The 16,544-nt window shown below is 49.2% G+C and overlaps 1 protein-coding gene across 1 annotated transcript in view; it reads left to right on the top strand.

The window, feature by feature from the left end:
* Positions 1 to 16,544, top strand: part of foxp3b (forkhead box P3b) — a 59,229-nt gene that overhangs the window by 14,835 nt on the left and 27,850 nt on the right. The window lies entirely within an intron of this gene.

The raw sequence follows: 16,544 nt of genomic DNA, 5'->3' as shown, positions 1-16,544 counted from the left end.
TTTATTGGGGGGGATACCAGTCAGTATCTGGTGTGACCATCAATTGCCACATGCAGTGCAACACATCTCCTTCGCATAGAGTTGATCAGGTTGTCAATTGTGGCCTGTGGAATGTTGGTCCACTCCTCTTCAATGGCTGTGCGAAGTTGCTGGATATTGGCAGGAACTGGTACATGCTGTCGTATACGCCAGTCCAGAGCATCCCAAACATGCTCAATGGGTGACATGTCCGGTGAGTATGCCAGCCATGCAAGAACTGGGACATTTTCAGCTCCCAAGAATTGTGTACAGATCCTTGCAACATGGGGCCGTGCATTATCCTGCTGCAACATGAGGTGATGTTCTTGGATGTATGGCACAACAATGGGCCTCAGGAACTTGTCACGGTATCTCTGTGCATTCAAAATGCCATCAATAAAATGCGCCTGTGTTCTTCGTCCATAACAGACACCTGTCCATACCATAACCCCACCGCCACCATGGGCCACTCGCTCCACAACATTGACATCAGAAAACCGCTCACCCACGCGACGCCACACACGCTGTCTGCCATCTGCCCTGGACAGTGTGAACCGGGATTCATCCGTGTAGAGAACACCTCTCTAACGTGCCAAACGCCAGCGAATGTGAGCATTTCCCCACTCAAGTCGGTTACGATGACGAACTGGAGTCAGGTCGAGACCCCGATGAGGACGACGAGCATGCAGATGAGCTTCCCTGAGATGGTTTCTGACAGTTTGTGCAGAAATTCTTTGGTTATGCAAACTGATTGTTTCAGCAGCTGTCCAAGGGGCTGGTCTCAGACGATCTTGGAGGTGAACATGCTGGATGTGGAGGTCCTGGGCTGGTGTGGTTACACGTGGTCTGCGGTTGTGAGGCTGGTTGGATGTACTGCCAAATTCTCTGAAACGCCTTTGGAGACGGCTTATGGTAGAGAAATGAACGTTCAATACACGAGCAACAGCTCTGGTTGACATTCCTGCTGTCAGCATGCCAATTGCACGCTCCCTCAAATCTTGCGACATCTGTGGCATTGTGCTGTGTGATAAAACTGCTCCTTTCAGAGTGGCCTTTTATTTTACCAAAAGTGTTGCATTTATATTTTTGTTGAGTGTATGTATAAGGGGTGGGGGTTTGGAAGCTTTGCTTCCGCTCACACCCTTTCGGTCACACATGGTCACTGTTGAATTGTCTTGTTTATTAGTTTTTTGTTATTGTTGAGTCTGTGTGCCAAATAAATTCATTCATTCATTCAATAAAAAGATCAGATAGTTACAAGGACATTTTGGATGTGCGTCGGCCATTTTGTGGTATGCATCATGGAACACTCTGACAATAACCCCTGCTGACGTGACCTAAGTCACGTCACCAAAGAAGAAAATAAATAAAAGTGAGGTGCAAAAACAAAACAAAAACAAATAAAGAGAGAATGAAAATCCAAGGTGGATCTGCATGTTGAATTGGCACAGGTTTTACGCCAGATGCCCTTCCTGACGCAACTCCACATTACATGGAGAAATATGGCAGGGGTGGGATTTGAACCCGGAACCTTCTGAACTGAAACCAAGTGCATTAACCACTTGGCCACCACCCCAGCTAGAAGAACAAAACAAAAAAAAAAAAAAAAAAAAAAAAAAGAAAAAAATTACAAGTAAAATACGAAAATAGCGAAACACCCGAAAGTACATGTAACCTATGTGTGTCCCAGCTAGTTCAATTTCAATTAGTTTGTTTTCAATTTATTTTCATTTATATAGCGCCAAATCACAAGCAAAAAGGTAAGGTCTAACCTTACCAACCCCAGAGCAAGCACACAGGTAACAGTGGTAAGGAAAAACTCCCTCTAATGATTTGAGGAAGAAACCTCAAGCAGACCAGACGCAAAGCGGTGACCTTTTGCTTGGGCCATGCTGTCGACAGAGTGTGAAAATTCTAACAATGTGTGGCTATACGGTGGAAGATAACAAACATTAAATTGTATCAAAACATTTCTAAGGAATCCCTGAGCACACCGTGAATATGTGATAGCTTTAGCAACAAAGTGAGATCAGTTAATGTAGACCCTATTCTGTCTATATCAGGTGGAAGGAGGTGATGCTTCCCCAAAGTACGGTCCAATGGCACCAGGGCCCAATTCTTCAGGCAAGTCCGTTTCAGCATCACCTGGGGACTCAAAGCAAAGCTTCAACTTCGCACATTTGATATGGGGGTGGTTTAAGGGAATCTTAAAAATAAGATGGACATTCTTTAACAACTGTCTGCCCATCGACAATCTTATTTAATAGCCGCCAAATGTCTTTAACATGGGTTTCAGCCATGTATTTATTCATACTATTTGATTATTTATCTGTTGTCATCATTACTTATACAATGGGACAAAAAAAGTATTTAGTCAGTCCCTGATTGTGCTAGTTCTCCTACTTAGAAAGATGAAAGAGGTCTGTAATTTTCAACATAGGTACACTTCAATTGTGAGAGACAAAATGAGAAAGAAAAATCCAGAAAATCACATTGTAGGATTTTAAAATAATTTATTTGTAAATTATGGTGGAAAATAAGTATTTGGGCAATAACAAAAGTTCAACTCAGTACTTTGTAACATAATCTTGGCAATGACAGAGGTCAAATGTTTACTGTAAGTTTTCACCAGGTTTGCACACACTGTAGCTGGTATTTTTGGCCCATTCCTCCATGCAGATCTCCTCTAGAGCAGTAATGTTTTGCGGTTGTTGCTGGGCAGCATGGACTTTCAACTCCCTCCACAAATTTTCTATGGGGTTGAGGTCTGGAGACTGGCTAGGCCACTCCAGGACCTTGAAATGGTTTTTACTGAGCCACTTCTTCATTGCCTGAGCGGTGTGTTTGGGATCATTGTCATGCTGGAAGACCCAGCCATGTTGCATCTTCAATGTTCTTACTGATGGAAGGAGGTTTTGGCTTAAAATCTCACGCTACATGGCCGCGTTCATTATTCCCTTAACACGGATCAGTTGTCCTGTCCCCTTTGCAGAAAAACAGCCCCAAAGCATGATGTTTCCACCCCCATGCTTCACAGTAGATATGGTGTTCTTGGGATGCAACTCAGCATTCTTCTTCCTCCAAACATGACGAGTTGAGTTTTTACCAAAATGTTCTATTTTGGTTTCATCTGACCACATGATATTCTCCCAATCCTCTTCTGGATCATCCATATGCTCTCTGGCAAACTTCAGACGGGCCTGGACACGTACTGGCTTAAGCAGGGGGATACGTCTGGCACTGCAGGATTTGAGTCCCTCTCTGCGTAGTGTGTAGCCTTCGTTACTTTGGTCCCAGCTTTCTGCAGGTCATTCATCAGGTCCCTCCATCAGGTCCCTGTGTAGGGACGTTGCTGTTCCCATAAAAACTGTACATTGCTTTCCAAACAAGCCCTGGATCACCAGCGATGTCAAGAATCTTCTAAACCAAAAGAAGAGGGCGTTCAAAGACGGAGATGGGACAGAGCTTAGGCGTGTACAGCGGGAACTAAAGGCTTACCTTAAAGAGGCCAAGGAGTCCTACAGGAAGAAGGTGGAGAGAAAGCTGCAAGACAACAACATGAAGGAGGTCTGGGATGCAATGAAAACCATCCCAGGCTGCAAAAACAGCAGCCGCAGCCCAGTAGATGGGGGTGTGGACAGAGCAAACCAGTTTAAAGTAGACCTGCATTGAAATAAATGCAGTCAGATCTTTGGACCAAAAAATTACTTATATTTACACATAAGATCCTTCTGAATGTAGTAAAGTAAATCTGCAAGCCCAGATCTGTCATTCAACGGAGAAATCTTCATTTGAAAATGACAAATTTACAGCTAACATTTAGCCCTCAGCAAATTGTCCCTATCATCATGGATGCTGCCGAGACGTCATGGACAAGACCCTCTCCCAGCATGCATTGCGCGCGCCAACTGTAATTTGTAGATTTACGTCAGTTTGCATCTGCACCTTTTTCTTGTCTTATACGGAAGGATCTACTTTTTAAAACTTCATATTGTCTTGCGGTACGCTTGGTGAGTACACGTTTCTTTTATTTGTGCTTGAAAATTATTTTTGTGGACTTTTTCATACGCCCGTTTGATTGAGTGGTGTCGCATTGAAAATCTACTGTCTTTCGCCTCCGGTGTACCGTCGCGGGCTACGGAGGCGAGACCCGCAAAGAATTCAAGTCATTAAAAATATATAAACCTCTCTCAGCGGCTATGGAGCTCTGCGGCTCCTGCGGCAATGCGGATTTTGCAGCAAGAAGTCTGTCCTTGCGAGCAACAGGTGTCACCGCGCGCACTGCATTAAAACGGCGAGCGTAGTCTCTGGACTTGTGCCAAGTTGGCTGCAACTCCATTCAGTAGACAGAGAGGTGGTACTGGCTGCACAGCAGACACGGGGGTGTGAGTGCCGCAGCGGCATTTAACGAGCGCATGCACTCGGTAAGCGTATCGGGGGCAGTGAGAGCGAGGAATCGGGGAATAAGGGGGTCGATGTGGAGGTGGTCCAGACTTACAAATAACTGGGGACACTTATGGACGATAGGTTGGATTGGTTAGCCAATACTGACACCCTCTACAGGAAGGGACAGAGCAGACTGTACTTCCTGAGGAGGTTAGGGTCCTTCAGGATCTGCCATAAACTCCTGCGAATGTTCTACCAGTCTGTGGTAGCCAGTGTCCTCTTCTCTGTGGTGGTCTGCTGGGGGAGCAGCATGAAGAGGAGGGACGCTGGGTGACTGGACAGGCTGGTGAGGAAAGCTGGTTTAGTGCTGGGAACAGAGCTGGAGACACTAACATAAGTGGCAGAGAGAAAGACCCTCAGTAAACTGCTGGCCATCATGGACAATGTTGAGCAACCTCTGCACAGCGCCATCATCAGGCAGAGGAGCTCATTCAGCGGCAGACTGCTGTCCCAGTCCTGCCACACGGACAGATTCAGGAAGTCTTTTGTCCCCCAGGCCATCAGACTGTTCAACTCTTCCCATCTCAGTAAGAAATAATCCTGTGACACATCTGTTTGACCTTTTATTGCTTTCTTTTGCACTACCAACACTGTTGACACTGCTTACTTCTTTGCACAACCTACACTGTTCACATTGTGTACTGTTTACATCTGTGCTACCTCCTCACTACTGCACTACTACCTTTACTCCTCTGTCATATTCTCTGAGACTGGATGCTGTACTTGCACACAAATTTTATTTTTATTTTTAGTTAGTAGCTTTTATTGATTAGTCTATTTTTCTTTTATTTACTTAACCCTATTTTGTGTGTCTGGTGCAATGTGTGTGTCTTGTCTAATGTGTAAGCTGCTGGATGCCTTGAATTTCCCTCTGGGATCAATAAAGTAACTGTCTGTCTGTCTGTCTGTCTATCTATTCTATCTTGCTCAATGTTTTCATGATCATTTTGACCCCACGGGATGAGATCTAGCGTGGAGCCCCAGATCGAGGGAGATTATCAATGGTCTTGTATGTCTTCCATTTTCTTACATTTGCTCCCGCAGTTGATTTATTCACACCAACCTGCTTGACTATTGTAGATTCACTGTCCCCAGCCTGGTGCACATCTACATTTTTAAAATTATATTCTTTCTGGTGTCCTTCAACAGCTCTTTGGTCTTGGCCATGGTTGCGTTTGGAGTCTGACTGTTTGAGGCTGTGGATAGGTGTCTTTTATACAGATAATGAGTTCCAACAGATGCCATTAATACAGGTAACAGGTGGAGGACAGAAGAGCTTCTTAAAGAAGAAGTTACTGTTGGGAAAGTGTAGGAACACGGACCCACAACAGGGGGCGAGAATGAACGGACAATGGAGGAATCAAATAACACTGTCTTTACTGTTGTGAAAAAGGCACAACAAATACAACTGATAACAATAGAAAGATTAAGTCTAATTCAAAGGTGTCGTGTGGGCAGGCTCGACGATAGGAGACGTCCGTCCAAGTCGAACCGGAACCAACCCGATCTCCTCCACCACCGGACCCCGGGGATACTGGAGCCGCCAAGTCCCGAATTCCCAGGTGGCCACTGCCTCCGCTCGCCGGATCCGGTACTGCTGGCAGGAGACAGAAACAGTCAGGTGTGGGTGCGGCTGCACCCAGCAACACGGAGGGTGGAGAGTCCACCTCCACCTCTCGTCAACAAAGCAACACTGAAGTGCAGGAATATGTGTACTTATCAAAAGGTCCAATACGGTCTCCTGCTGTTCCACTCACTATCTGTGCAAAAGCAACAACGTATTATGTTCAAAAAGACAACACAAGTGGCTGAGTACGTTACCTCTTTGGTATGGCGATATCTCGGCAAATGAGGTGGAGATGCCGTCCTGCTGATATACCTCCGTCTTGATTGGGATCAGCTGTCTCCCGTGATGGATGACAGCTGTCGTCCTGGCTGCTCCAGTGAGGCGGCAGCGCCCTCTGGTGGTGGTGGGCCAGCAGTACCTCCTCTTCAGCGGCCCACACAACAGGACCCCCCCCTCAACGGGCGCCTCCTGGCGCACGACCGGGCTTGTCAGGGTGGCGACGGTAGAAGTCAACCAGGAGGGCCGGGTCCAGGATGAAGCCCTTCTTCACCCAGGAGCGTTCTTCGGGGCCGTACCCTTCCCAGTCCACCAGATACTGAAAGCCCCGGCCCATTCGTCAAACGTTGAGGAGCCGGCGTACGGTCCAGGCCGGCTCTCCGTCGATGATCCGGGCAGGAGGCGGCGCCGGACCCGGAGTGCAGAGGGGTGAGGTGTGATGGGGTTTAATCCTGGAGACGTGAAATACCGGGTGAATCCGCAGTGAGGCCGGAAGCTGGAGCCTCACTGCGGCGGGATTGATGACCTTGAGGATTTTGTAGGGGCCGATGTATCGTTCTTGCAGTTTCGGGGAGTCCACTTGAAGGGGAATGTCCTTGGTGGACAACCATACCTCCTGCCCAGGACGATACGTGGGAGCCGGGGCCCACCGCCGGTCTGCATGGTTCTTCGCCCTCGTCCGGGCCTTTAACAAAGCAGAACGGGCGGCACGCCACACCCGACGGCACTTCCGTAGGTGGGCCTGGACCGAGGGCACACCGACCTCCCCCTCAACCACCGGAAACAACGGGGGTTGATACCCCAAGCACACCTCAAAGGGGGAGAGGCCGGTGGCGGACAACACTTGACTGTTGTGGGCGTACTCGATCCAGGCCAGGTGGGTACTCCAGGCCGTCGGGTGCGCGGCTGTCACACAGCGTAGGGTTTGCTCCATCTCCTGGTTGGCCCGTTCTGCTTGTCCGTTGGTCTGGGGGTGGTACCCGGATGAGAGACTGACCGTGGCCCCCAGTTCCCGGCAAAAGCTCCTCCAAACATGCGAGGAGAACTGGGGACCGCGATCGGAGACGATGTCTGATGGTATCCCATGCAGACGGACGACGTGATGGACTAGGAGGTCCGCTGTCTCCTGGGCCGTTGGGAGCTTCGGGAGGGCCACGAAGTGGGCCGCCTTGGAGAATCGGTCCACTATCGTGAGGATGACGGTGTTCCCCTGGGACGGCGGGAGACCCGTGACAAAATCCAGGCCGATGTGGGACCAGGGGCGATGAGGCACGGGCAGCGGCTGTAGCAATCCCGGTGTCTTACGATGATCCGCCTTGCCCCTGGCACAGGTGGTACAGGCCTGGATGTAACCCCGGACGTCGGCCTCCAGGGATGCCCACCAGAAGCGCTGCCGGACGACTGCCACGGTTCTTCGCACCCCAGGGTGACAGGAGAGCTTAGAACCGTGACAGAAGTCCAAAACTGCAGCCCTGGCTTCTGGTGGGACGTAAAGTTTGTTCTTCGGTCCGGTTCCGGGGTCCGGGTCTCGTGTCAGGGCCTCCCGGACGGTCCTCTCCACGTCCCAGGTGAGAGCGGCCACGATAGCGGACTCCGGGATGATGGGTTCCGGGGGATCCGACGGCTCCGTTTTGACCTCATCTTCATGTACCCGGGACAAGGCATCCGATCTTTGGTTTTTGGTCCCGGGACGGTAGGTGATCCGGAAGTCAAAACAGCCAAAGAACAGTGACCAGCGGGCTTGCCTGGGGTTCAGCCGCTTGGCGGTCCTGATATACTCCAGGTTCCGGTGGTCAGTGAAGACCGTGAATGGCACGGACGTTCCCTCCAACAGATGTCTCCACTCCTCAAGAGCCTCTTTCACCGCAAGGAGCTCTCGATTGCCGACGTCATAGTTCCGTTCGGCTGGGGTCAACCTGCGGGAAAAATAGGCACACGGGTGAAGGACCTTATCGGTCTTCCCGCTCTGGGATAGCACGGCTCCTATCCCTGAGTCCGAGGCGTCCACTTCAACCACTAACTGGCGATTAGGATCGGGCTGCACCAGAACAGGTGCAGACGAGAAGCGCCGTTTCAACTCCTTGAATGCAACATCGCACCGATCCGACCAGGTGAAGGGGACTTTTGGTGAGGTCAGGGCTGTCAGGGGGCTAACTACCTGACTGTAGCCCTTAATGAACCTCCTGTAGAAATTAGCAAAGCCTAGGAACTGTTGCAATTTCCTACGGCTTGTGGGTTGGGGCCAGTCTCTCACCGCCGCAACCTTGGCCAGATCAGGAGCGACAGAGTTGGAGGAGATGATGAACCCCAGGAAGGACAAAGAAGTGCGGTGGAACTCACACTTCTCGCCCTTCACAAACAGCCGGTTCTCCAGCAACCGCTGCAGGACCTGACGTACATGCCTGACATGAGTCTCAGGATCCGGAGAAAAGATGAGTATATCGTCTAGATATACGAAGACGAACCGGTGCAGGAAGTCCCGCAAGACGTCGTTAACCAAGGCTTGGAACGTCGCGGGGGCGTTTGTGAGGCCGAACGGCATGACCAGGTACTCAAAGTGACCTAAGGGGGTGTTAAATGCCGTTTTCCACTCGTCTCCCTTCCGGATCCGAACCAGATGATACGCATTTCTAAGATCAAGCTTGGTAAAAATTTTGGCTCCATGCAGGGGTGTGAACACCGAATCCAACAGGGGCAATGGGTATCGGTTGCGAACCGTGATTTCGTTCAGCCCCCTATAATCAATGCATGGACGAAGTCCGCCGTCTTTTTTACCCACAAAAAAGAAACCTGCGCCCATCGGGGAGGTGGAATTCCGGATCAACCCGGCAGCTAACGAGTCCCGGATGTAGGTCTCCATTGATTCATGCTCAGGCCGTGAGAGGTTGTACAGTCTACTGGACGGGAACTCACTGCCCGGAACCAAATCAATGGCACAATCGTACGGACGGTGGGGGGGAAGCGTGAGAGCCAGATCCTTGCTGAACACGTCAACAAGGTCGTGGTACTCCACCGGCACCGTCCCCAGATTGGGCGGGACTCTGACCTCCTCCTTAGCTTGGGAGCCGGGAGGAACCGAGGAACCTAGACACACCTGATGGCAGGTCTCGCTCCACTGAACCACTACCCCGGACGGCCAATCAATCCGGGGATTGTGCTTCAACATCCAGGGAAAACCTAAAACCACACGGGAAGTGGCCTGAGTCACAAAAAACTCGATCACCTCCCGGTGGTTTCCTGACACCACCAGCGTTACAGGTGGTGTCTTATGCGTGATCGGAGGGAGTAGGGAGCCATCTAGTGCCCGAACCTGTACAGGCGAGGTAAGCGCCACCAGAGGGAGCCCTATCTCCCTGGCCCATCTGCTATCCAACAGATTCCCCTCAGAGCCCGTGTCCACCAGTGCTGGGGCCTTCAGGGTTGAGTCCTCATAAAGGATTGTAACTGGGAGTCGTGTGGCGATGTGGGTGTGTCCCACGTGAATGTCTCGGCCCACCCCTAGCCCAGTTTCTAGGGGCGGGCGTTGGAGTTTAACCGCTCGGGGCAGTCTCTCATATGGTGCTCTATTGCACCACAAACAAAACAAGCTCCATGGGCCCGTCTCCTTTGTGCATCTGGTGCCCTAAATGTTGCCCTACTCGTGTCCATAGCTTCGTCAGTAGGGGGAGCTGTGGCCCCACGGAGCGCAGGGGCCGTGGAGCGTGGGGAAGGCGGAGCGCGGTCGGAACCGGAAGGGAGAGTGACGGCGCGTACCCGGCCATGCCCTTCGTCTCGTTCCCACCGACGTTCTTCTAACCGGTTGTCTAACCGTATGACGAGATCGATGAGCCCATCTAAGTCCCGCGGTTCGTCCTTAGCCACCAGGTGCTCCTTAAGAACCAAAGACAGTCCGTTTACAAAGGCGGCGCGGAGGGCAGTGCTATTCCAGCCGGATCTCGCAGCCGCAATGCGGAAGTCGACTGCATAGGCAGCTGCGCTCCGACGCCCCTGTCTCATTGACAGTAGCACGGTTGAAGCGGTCTCGCCTCTATTAGGGTGATCGAACACGGTTCTGAGCTCCCTTACAAACCCATCCATCGTATGTGAGAAGGAGCCGTGACGTCTGCTCCCAGAGCGCTGTAGCCCAAGCGCGTGCCTCACCGCGAAGCAGGTTTATAACATAAGCTACTTTACTAGCATCAGTCGCGTACATAACGGGACGCTGTGCGAAGACGAGCGAACACTGCATCAGAAAATCCGCGCACGTCTCCACACAGCCTCCGTACGGCTCTGGGGGGCTTATGTATGCTTCCGGGGAAGGTGGGAGAGGTTGTTGAACAACCAGTGGAACGTCAACGCTACGCACAGGGTCTGCGGGAGGGAGAGCCGCAGCGGCGCCCGGAGGGCGCGCTTCCACCTGCGCGGCGAGAGCCTCCACCCTGCGGTTCAGGAGGACGTTCTGCTCGGTCATCAAATCTAACCGAGTCGTGAAAGCGGTGAGGATCCCCTGCAACTCACCGATTACCCCTCCCGCGGACACCTGCGCGTCCTGTTCTTCCATTGGCCGTTCAACAGCCGGTTGACGCCCCTCGGGATCCATGACGCTGGCCGAGATATCCTGTTGGGAAAGTGTAGGAACATGGACCCACAACAGGGGGCGAGAATGAACGGACAATGGAGGAATCAAATAACACTGTCTTTACTGTTGTGAAAAAGGCACAACAAATACAACTGATAACAATAGAAAGATTAAGTCTAATTCAAAGGTGTCGTGTGGGCAGGCTCGACGATAGGAGATGTCCGTCCAAGTCGAACCGGAACCAACCCGATCTCCTCCACCACCGGACCCCGGGGATACTGGAGCCGCCAAGTCCCGAATTCCCAGGTGGCCACTGCCTCCGCTCGCCGGATCCGGTACTGCTGGCAGGAGACAGAAACAGTCAGGTGTGGGTGCGGCTGCACCCAGCAACACGGAGGGTGGAGAGTCCACCTCCACCTCTCGTCAACAAAGCAACACTGAAGTGCAGGAATATGTGTACTTATCAAAAGGTCCAATACGGTCTCCTGCTGTTCCACTCACTATCTGTGCAAAAGCAACAACGTATTATGTTCAAAAAGACAACACAAGTGGCTGAGTACGTTACCTCTTTGGTATGGCGATATCTCGGCAAATGAGGTGGAGATGCCGTCCTGCTGATATACCTCCGTCTTGATTGGGATCAGCTGTCTCCCGTGATGGATGACAGCTGTCGTCCTGGCTGCTCCTGTGAGGCGGCAGCGCCCTCTGGTGGTGGTGGGCCAGCAGTACCTCCTCTTCAGCGGCCCACACAACAGTTGCAGGTCTGTGAGAGCCAGAAATCTTGCTTGTTTGTGGGTGATCAAATACTTATTTTCCACCATCATTTACAAAAAAATTCTTTAAATATCCTACAATGTGATTTTCTGGATTTTTTTCCCCTCATTTTCTTACTGTATAAGTAATGATGACAATAGATAATCAAATAGTATGAATAAATACATGGCTGAAACCCATGTTAAAGACATTTGGCAGCTATTAAATAAGATGACTTTCAAGTCCAGACTTAAGACGCACTTGTTTTCCCTTTCGTATGGCTAACATACTGGCATACTCTTTTAAATTCATTTAATTAGTAAACAGAGTGGGCCGCGGCCTCAACTTTATCTAAATTCTGGGTCTTTTAGTAAAGCTTAGGGCTAGTGGCGAGCGACCACCTTAGTATTTCTTCTCTTTTTCTTGTTTAATGCCGACAAATTATACTGTATTTGTTGTCTTTCTGATGCCTGATTCTGTTTTTTTCTCTCTGTTTAAGGTGCGGCTCCATCCAGAGATGGAGCTGCAGCATTTCTGTTAGGTTCTTTTATGTGGTGAGTGATCGCAAAAAGAACTGGACAGGTAACGGATGTCAAAGTTTAGATGTTGTGTTGAACGGTGCCTACACTGATACAGAGAGTCATCTATCAGTGCTGGGGTCTTTGAACAGATCACATGCAACATCTGGAACAAGGAGCCTCGATTTCCACTCTACGCTATGCTTTAGGGGAGGTGATGGTCTCGTGGTTAAGGCGTTGGGCTTGAGACCAGAAGATCCTTGGTTCAAATCCCAGCCTGAGTGGAAAATCACTAAGTGCTCTTGGGCAAGGTCTTTAATTCCCTAGTTGCTCACAGTGTGTAGTGAGCGCCTTGTATGGCAGCACCCTGACATCAGGGTGAATGTGAGGCATTATTGTAAAGCACTTTGAGCGTCTGATGCAGCTGGAAAAGTGCTATATAAATGCAGTCCATTTACCATTTACGCTCACTTTTGTTTCTGTGTCTAGGCTGGCCCCATTTGGGCAGTCCTTAGACTGTTGTGAATCAGTGGCTGTGTGATTGGCTGCAAAGTGAAGTAAGCGGTTATTGGCAGGTGTCATGCTCACGTTGCGATCAAGGCAGTATGTAAAAATTTGAAAGTGTATGTCTGTGTGTTACGCAACAAATCAGAGTGCTGTCCAAATAGATGTGAATACTTTGTTTCCATCCCTTGACTTGTCTAAAGAAAACTGGCAATAAAACTGATTATTATTTACAGGTATTATCAAGTTTTAGAGATTTGCTTTCACTTTGACTTTGAGGAAGATAATTTTAGAAATTTTTATTCTTTATTTTTTGTTTCTTGTATTTAAAATGGCATAAACAATTTAAAGTGTGTGAAATTCCAAGTGTTCCAATACTTTTGAAGGGCACAGTATCCTAACTAGAGCCCGACTGATATGGATTTTTTGAGGCCGATAACGATATTTGGATGAAAAAAATGCCGATAATCGATAAATCGGCTGATTTGCTGATAGCTGATAAATTGGCCGATATTATTATTATTTTTTTAAATGAATAAAATGTTCTTTTCTGGACCCTTAACAAAAAAGGTATGAGCTAAAAGCTGAAGCTTTGTCCTCATATTGATTAACTTTATAACAGAGAAGAATTTTCAAGTTCAAAAAATACAATCAAGAATTAAACCTTTGTGAAATTAGCAAATACATATCCTTAAAAAGAGTTGTGAAATACATCTGATCTTGTACCTCTTGTTGCTACAACTTAGATATAGGTTCAGGATAAGGATATAGATCCTTATAAACTTACTTGTATGCTTTTGTCAGCCAATCAGTGAAGTGTGACGGCGAATTATGTGGGCCGTTGATGAACACATTTAAGCAGGGGTGTAAGCATCTCTCAGTTGAATGGAGTCAGAGCTTCATCTACTGGACAAACGGTGCAGACATTTTACATTGCCGACACAAACATTATTTCAGTAACTGTTCTATTTATGAGAAATTATCTGCATTCTCAATCCCATCGTCACGTCTATTGAAGAGGAGGCAGAGACTGGGGACCCAGAGGCGGTCTCATCCATTACCCAGGCAGAAGTCACTGAGGAGGTTAGAAAGCTCCTCGGTGGCAAGGCTCCTGGGGTGGATGAAATCCATCCTGAGTACCTTAAGTCTCTGGATGTTGTGGGACTGTTTTGGCTGACACACCTCTGCAACATCGCCTGGCGATCGGGGACAGTGCCTCTGGATTGGCAGACCAGGGTGGTGGTCCCTCTGTTTAAGAAGGGGGACCGGAGGGTGTGTTCCAACTATAGGGGGATCACACTTCTCAGCCTCCCCGGTAAGGTCTATTCCAGAGTACTGGAGAGGAGAATTCGACCGATGGTCGAACCTCGGATTCAGGAGGAGCAGTGTGGTTTTAGTCCTGGTCGCAGCACACTGGACCAGCTCTACACGCTCCATCGGGTGCTCGAGGGTTCATGGGAGTTCGCCTAACCAGTCCACATGTGTTTTGTGGATCTGGAGAAGGCGTTCGACCGTGTCCTTCGGGGCACCCTGTGGGGAGTGCTCCGGGAGTACGGGGTCCGGGGTCCTTTGCTAAGGGCTATCCGGTCCCTGTACGACCGCAGCAGGAGCTTGATTCGCATTGCCGGTAGTAAGTCAAACCTGTTTCCAGTGCATGTTGGCCTCCGTCAGGGCTGCCCTTTGTCACCGGTTCTGTTCATTATTTTTATGGACAGAATTTCTAGGCGCAGCCAGGGTGTAGAGGGGTCTGGTTTGGGAACCACAGAATCTCGTCTCTGCTGTTTGCGGACGATGTGGTTCTGTTGGCTTCGTCAAATCAGGACCTTCAGCGTGCACTGGGGTGGTTTGCAGCAGAGTGTGAGGCATCCGGGATGAAAATCAGCACCTCCAAATCCGAGGCCATGGTTCTCGACCGGAAAAAGGTGCTTTGCCCTCTTCAGGTCGGTGGAGTGTCCTTGCCTCAAGTGGAGGAGTTTAAGTCTTCAGGTCGGTGGAGTGTCCTTGCCTCAAGTGGAGGAGTTTAAGTATCTCGGTGTCTTGTTCATGAGTGAGGGACGGATGGAGTGTGTGATTGATAGACGGATCGGTGCAGCGTCTGCAGTGATGCGGTCGCTGTATCGGACCGTCGTGGTGAAGAGAGAGCTGAGTAGGGGGGCAAAGCTCTCGATTTACCGATCGATCTATGTTCCGATCCTCACCTATGGTCATGAGATTTGGCTCATGACCGAAAGAACAAGATCGCGGGTACAAGCGGCCGAGATGAGTTTCCTTCGCAGGGTGGCTGGGCGCTCCCTTAGAGATAGGGTGAGGAGCTCGGTCACTCAGGAGGAGCTCGGAGTCGAGCCGCTGCTCCTCCACGTCGAAAGGAGTCAGTTGAGGTGGCTCGGGCATCTTTTCCGGATGCCCCCTGGACGCCTCGCTGGAGAGGTGTTCCAGGCACGTCCCATTGGGAGGAGGCCCCGGGGAAGACCCAGGACACGCCAGAAGGATTACATCTCTCGGCTGGCTTGGGAATGCCTTGGGGTTCCCCCGGAGGAGCTGGGGGAGGTGTGTGTGGATTGGGAGGTCTGGGCGGCTTTGCTTGAGCTGCTGCCCCCGCGACCCGACTCCGGATAAAGCGGAAGAAAATGGATGGATGGATGGATATCTGCATTCTATCGGCAAAATTTCGGCTGATAGTGAGTACTTTGAAAAGGGCTTATATCGTCCGATATATCGGCCGGCCGATATATCGGTTGGGCTCTAATCCTAACCTTATGATGAGTGCAAAATGAGTGTGGTATTATTACTGTTTTGTTTAAGAATGTTTAATTGTCACTGTTGCGGCACTTTGTCCAATCATAGTCATATCATATTGATATGAAAATATTGAGATACAATAATTTGGCCATATTGTACAGCCCTACTCTCAACTACCTGAAAACTCTCTCTCTCTCTCTCACACACACACACACACACACACACACACACACACACACACACACACACACACACACACACACACACACACACACACACACACACACACTCATCTTCAACCGCTTAGTCCAATTAAGGGTCGCGGAGTGCTGGAGCCTATCCCAGCAGTCATAGAGCACGAGGCGGGATACACCCAGGAGAGAAATTAGTCCATTAGTCCAGAAATTAGTGGTTAATACAAGTAAAACAAAGAACATTGTATTTTCAAACAGTAAAGCTAGAAAAATTCTGTTATTTTATTTTGGTGGTGAGGAAACTGAAGTATGGCATGACTATGTTTATCTGGAACAACTTTCAACTAAATGTGCAGTTTTTCTGAAGCTATTCACAAACAGGTGAACCAAGCCAGACATGCTTTATTTAGTTTTAATAATAGCAAGAGAGTAGTAAAGAAAAAATATTTACATTAGTATATAAGTATATTGTGATGTTTGCTGGTGGGTGCATTAATACTGATGTGAACAGATTATGTGAAAAATAGAATACAGTGAGAATAAGTATGTATAGATATGGTAAAATTATTGCACACGATAAATTGCACAGTTGTGCATGTAATAAAGCACAAAAGGTGACGGTGGACGTAGTTAATAGTACAAAATCAGCAGGTGATTATGGTACTAAAAACATTTTGAAGTATTATACAGTTTGACTGCAGTTGGGATGAATGACCTGCGGAGGTGCTCTCTTTTGCACCGACGGTGCAGCAGTCTATTCCTGAAGGAGCTGCTTAAGGCTCCCAGTCTCATCTAGGGAATGGGAGGGGTGACCTGTGCAGCAGGTAGATAACAGGTGTGAGCTCTGTGATGTCCATGAAACTTTATTAAAATTTAAATTGTTATTATTATATCAAAATAAATACCCACAAATTGTTAAACTCAGAAAGGCTGAAAAAACCCCCACAACTTTCCAGACTTTGTTACAGTTA

Source organism: Thalassophryne amazonica, chromosome 6 (genome assembly GCF_902500255.1).
Source record: "Thalassophryne amazonica chromosome 6, fThaAma1.1, whole genome shotgun sequence".
Taxonomy (NCBI): Eukaryota; Metazoa; Chordata; class Actinopteri; order Batrachoidiformes; family Batrachoididae; genus Thalassophryne; species Thalassophryne amazonica.
Note: the sequence above shows the minus strand (reverse complement) of the source record. Positions and strands in the feature narration are given on the sequence as shown.